We start from the raw sequence: 5,759 nt of genomic DNA, 5'->3' as shown, positions 1-5,759 counted from the left end.
CTTGATGCTCTTTTCTATGCATTTCACGCGATTTATATGCAAGATATATGCACGATTTGATGTGCAAAATGTATGTGCGATTGATGCGCAAGACGTATGCGCAATTCGATGCGCGAGATGTATTGCGCATTCCTTGTTCAGCCATGTTGGAATTCTTTTCGTTCGGTTCAGTTCGGCATCTGTAGAATCGAAGGAGAACAATAACATTTATTTGATTTATAATTTTATAAAAGTTTCAAGAAGTAAGCAGTGAAAAATGGATATTTAAAAAAAAAATACATGTAAAAACAAGGTCGCTTTAATAAAATCTTTCTTGATCGCGTTATAATCATATCGTGTTATCTACTCGATTTATAATTAAAACGTAACCGTATCTTATTATTTTATACAATTTTATTAATAGTTATCGCGAATGTGTTAATTGCAAATATTTTTAGTAATTTATTGTCGTGAATACTTTTGGTATTCTTTTCTACGCAATTCGCGCGTTTTATGCGCAAGATATATGCGCAATTCGATGCGCGAGACGTATTGCGCATTCCTTTGTCAGCCATGTTGGAATTTTACGTTCTTTTCGTCCATTTCGGTTCGGTACATTTAGAATCAAATAACGACATTTGTTTGTGATTCATAATTTCAGAGAAGTTCATAACTTTCAAAAAGTGAGCAGTGAAAAGTGATAAACGTCAAGATCTAAACTTGAAACTCGTTTATAGACTCCAATGAGAGTTCCCGCGTAAATAATAACGTGAACCACGTTAACTGCGTAGTTAACAGTGTCGTATTTTCGGTCACAAATTTCGAGAACGAATGTGTATATTTTATCTTTATTTTGGAAATGCTGACGATTTTAAACGGTACACTAATTTAGTACATAATGATGTCATTGATGGTAATAATCCAATATTCATGTTGATATTAATTTTCTGCTTTATTTTCAGGATATAGGTTAAATACACTTAATATCATTACACGCGTGAACTACTGGCACAGCATGTTTGCAAAGAAGAATCTTCATCGTGTAAATATTTATCGAATCGTGATGATTTGACATCTCATCGAATGCGGTAAGTTTGTAATTTCTGTGAATGCATGAATATTTATTGAAAACATTTAATTAATGACACGATTGAGTAACTCGATTGATTTCAATATTTTCGTTAACGAAAATAGCTTATTATTCATATTTTCGTATATTATTATACATGGTTAATCCTATAATACGGGATTTAGTTTCGAGGAAAATGTATTTTTAAAATTTTTGTTTCAATTTTATTCAATACTGTAAAATGGAAACATTACAGTATTATTACGTCAGTATTATTAAAATTTATATTGACTGTGTTATATTGACCGTAAGAGCATTGTTACAATTTATGAACTATGTTTTATTAAAATGATATTATGTAAATACCGTATTATATTAGGATTACCTCTATTATATGGTACATTAAAATTTCAATCCATTGAGCTTTTTCGGAAGCTTCTATTGTGATTTATAAAATTTAACATAAATTTAGTCGTCGAAATATCGAATTTTCGCAAGATTATCGATCCAATTCATTTCTTTGATCGTTCGAAAGGTTAATTTCGTCATTGGAAAGTGACAGTAAATCTTATAACCGATGATCATGTATACGTCGGCATAAAGTTCAAGGCAAAGGAAAGCAAGTTTCCTTTTTCCAGATCTGTGGAAAACGATTGTAGGAACGTAGTCGCACGTGCTAGAAATGTCGACTTTCTCAGCTGTTCGCTGTGCCGGGATAAAGAGAAACTATTAGCTCGCCCGTGGCGTCGCGACGACCTGGATTAATTTAGAAATTTAATTAACAAAACCGTAAGCGCTCTTTCCCTCAGTCCCGCACCCCATTCTTCCTGTTGCCATTTTGCTCTCACGATTTTTACACTTTCATTCGACGGAATTAAAAATAAGATGTTCTCGTCCGGTTTTTATCGTAATTAAACATATCTCGTGTATTTCGCTCGAACGCCACGAAAACGCGTTCTATCGTCGTGAACATCGTCCGATACGAAAAATCCTTTTCGATACGATATAAAATCAGCCTCGCCTGAGACATAAATTTGGTCAACCGAACACAGGTGATCGCTAACTTATTTTACGATTGCCATAATAAAAGTGTCGACGAGACGTCTGGACACGGTAGGCGTCTCGAACATTTCTTGTTTTTCTTTTTTATTTATCTACCGTTCGAATCGATGCTCCGGGGAAAAATCATGTCTGCGCTACGGACGGCACAATAGAAACAGAATATTTAGATTAAAACGAAAACTCGTTACGTAACTATACAAACGGGCTCGTGCGGTAAATCACGTCCACTCGATTCTCTTTATCCTGCTGCCATCCTTCATGCCTGCTCGCTGGAAAATCGAACCGAATAAAAAACTCGGCGCCCTCCTTGATTCTCCCGATCTCTCAGTGGATGCGTTGATTTATCGCGGCAATCTTCGGAAAGCAAACACGAGGATCGCGAGCAATGCTCGCAAATGAGTAAAACGTTTCGCGGCCGCGAGATCTGTAACGAAGAATAATTGAAATGGCGTGAGAGCCTAGGGTATGGACTATAGATAGGTATACGCGTCTCTCCTCGATACTCCTATACACGCGACGCCGGGGAATCTCTCGACGTATATATCTGGCGGGGTTACGCTCTTCCTAACGATTTTTCGATATCGGTAAGCGATGCGTTTTTATCCGTACCGCGATGGAAACGTTCGAACGTTGCAGACAATCTGCCGGATAACGCTTAACTGTCCCCCACGTAGCTAGAATAATCGGCCGATTTTTATGTCCTGTTCGTCGTGGCGCTGCGTTCCGGAATTTATGAAAACGTTTATGAAGTAGTAGGGTTGGTTGAGAGAGAGAGAGAGAAAAAAGGGAAAAGGATATTCACGACGAGAATGCGACGTTATGTTCTAATCCTTCCAAATGGGAGGATCCCGCGACTGACAGAGGTTGCTTTATTTCGCGTACGAATTGTTTCTCTACTTTTCGATTATCTTCGTGTTTTATTTTTCGTCACGATTTTCCTCGTGATATATTTTTTTATTATTCGAATAATTAATTGCGTAATTTTTCCTGAGACATCCCTCTCAAATTGTTCGCTTTTACGCTTCACGAATAATTTCTCTTCATAAAATTCAAGACAACCGATTGAAATTCACCTGTGAACCAATTCACAGTGAATCAATCGCGGACTTCACGGCTCTCCTCGCTCAAGGGTGAACGGTCGGTTATTCACAGCGATTCACAGCCAAGCGCGTAACACGTTCGCGCGTTGATCCCCCTTTGATGCGCTTGAATCGATCAACGTTGCGTACGTGAACCGCGTGCAGGTAAAACGCGGCGTGTAACGTTGGACGAAAATTCCATAACGGAACGCGAATAATCGTGCGCAAAGGAACACGAATAATTTTATATCCGGCCAGTTTCGTGTCGGGCTATGGATATCGACGGTAAAACCGTAATATACAGCCGGATGATATTTTATTTCATCGAAAATTACGTTGAACGTAATTCTCAGCGTGTCGGACGTTAATAATTATAAAAAAAATCTCCCTCTCCCTCTTTCTCTCTTTCTCTCTCTCTCTCTCTCTCTCTGGTGAAGAGAAATGTGCTGCGGCGAGCTCGGTGTCAGCTTCATTACGGCGGAGTGCTCGTCGGAAGGATTTAAATCCGGGGTCGCCTTAAATCGGGAAGGATTCTGGACAAATCAGATCGTCGTTCACGTCGTTGTCGTCTTCGTCGTCCGTCGTCCTAGTAGTCCTCGTCATCCGTCTCTCGTTCCTTCCCTTCCGTTTACGCGTCGACGAAGAGGAGGCTTGACATTAATAGTCTCGCGGCGGATAAGCCGTTTTTGAAATGACGTTCGAAGGGAATAATACATGGAGGGTCACTTCTCGGCCTCGTCTCTCCACCCCAACGGAACGGACGTCCCTTTTCAAATAACGCATTCGAAGTCCTTTGCTTTTCGGCAAAGTGGAGGACCCTTCACAGGGACTTCCACCCTTACGCCGACCGTCTCACACTCCGCTGTATATCTATTGGCTTGTGCGCGTGTAGATGTGGCTAGCCGTGACGTACAGGGTGTTCTGGAAATAAGAAATAGTTCGAATGATTAATAACGATGATATCGTTTATGGCTTTTTCCATGAAATAGAAGAAATTGACCTACTGGAACTTATCGTATGAATATTCATAAGTAATTCTTTTTTTTTACATTATTTCGTTTCGAATATTCCGAGCATAGTCTATTTTTTTTTTTAATTTATTTCCACAATGCACGATTAAATTTCCCTAATGATTGAATATCGATCACTCGATTCTGCCCTCTTACAATTAGCGTAAAATGATTGAATGTTTAAATTAATTTTTTTTTTTTTATATTATCCATTAAGCTTTGATGCAGTAACGAAATTAGTTAATTATCGAGAGTAATCACGTGTGCGCGCGGAGAATATTCGCGAAGAATAATTGAAATAGAATTTCGTTCGAACAATGAAAGCGTCGGTTCATTTCGCAACTATTTTAAAAATTTCAGCCAACATTATAATAGAGTTATAAAGAGGAACGACATTAAATCCATCTTTGACGCTTTTAAAAAAGCTTTCGTCGGACGCCTGCGAAAAAACACGCCTGTCGATCAATATTTTAATTATAATTTCGGCTTCAAAGGATGTATTAATTGAATTTTATCAGTGGAATTACTTCGTGTGTAAATAATTTCTTACAGGCGCGTACGTTCTCTCGTAATAACAGCGATTAATTTGCCCCTTTTAGCTGGAAATCGCGTTGTTGGAACACCTTGTACATAAATATTGAGGCACACGCGTGTCCGTTTCTCTCTTTTTCGATCGTCACACTCGCCCAGACAACCCTTCTCTTGCACCACTTCCCTGTCACTCTCGTTCTCGTTTCCCCACTTCTAAACTCTGTCTTCGTTAATTGCCTCAATTAAATCTTTGTTACGAGCGATTTGAGCCCGGCGATTTTGGAAGGAGGGAACGGATACATGGGTTGTGTAACGGTATGTGCACTCTTTTTCAAGGAATTTCGTAATTTCAATCATTTAATACCATTTAGATCACTCTACAGAGTAATTTATTTTTCTTCTATGATAAGAACCTCTTAGCAATAGAAGTTTAAATAAAAAAAAAAACGAAATAGAATTTATTCCAATTATAAATTCACTTACCCGAACAAGAAAACGAATAGTGAGATAACGAATGAATCTATCCGTTAAATTGACTCTCTATCGAACTTATATAAATGAAATACCGTGGGAAAAATAATTGATTAATTACCAACCAGGATAATATCGTTCGTATTTCATATTTCACGATACTTGGGAAGGAGGGGGGATTTTAATTGGAAAGTAAGTTCATCGAATCGAGATACTTCGACAAAGGAATTCCTCGCAATATATCATCGAATAAAACGAAACGAAACGAAACGAAACGAAGTCGTAGAATTTCCGTCTATCGCGTTACGAGGTAACAAAATAAATTCTGGGCCCGCCGTGAAAGTTCCGCGCGGAAACAGATTTAAACAAAAGCCCAGACGAGTTTCGCTCATTTCCATGAAACGAAATTTATGCCGTGGCAGGAAATGGCGTTCGTTTCCACGTCGATCTATCTTTCGCCGCGCCGGGGCGAGGCGTGGCACGATGCCCGACCGAGGTCGGCCGACTTTCATCGCTTTTCGATCAATCAATACCCTCCCGTTTACAAATAATGATGTT

The 5,759-nt window shown here is 38.8% G+C and overlaps 1 long non-coding RNA gene across 1 annotated transcript; it reads left to right on the top strand.

Moving 5' to 3' along the window:
• Positions 1-5,163, top strand: LOC116186582. The gene is made up of 2 exons (XR_004151603.1): positions 1-857; positions 942-5,163. It is a non-coding gene; the product is annotated as an uncharacterized LOC116186582 (long non-coding RNA).
• The last annotated feature ends 596 nt before the right edge of the window (positions 5,164-5,759 follow it).

Source organism: Apis dorsata, unplaced genomic scaffold (genome assembly GCF_000469605.1).
Source record: "Apis dorsata unplaced genomic scaffold, Apis dorsata 1.3 scaffold_962, whole genome shotgun sequence".
NCBI classification, from domain to species: domain Eukaryota; kingdom Metazoa; phylum Arthropoda; class Insecta; order Hymenoptera; family Apidae; genus Apis; species Apis dorsata.
The sequence above is the reverse complement of the archived record's forward strand: the minus strand, read 5'-3'. Positions and strand labels throughout refer to the sequence as shown.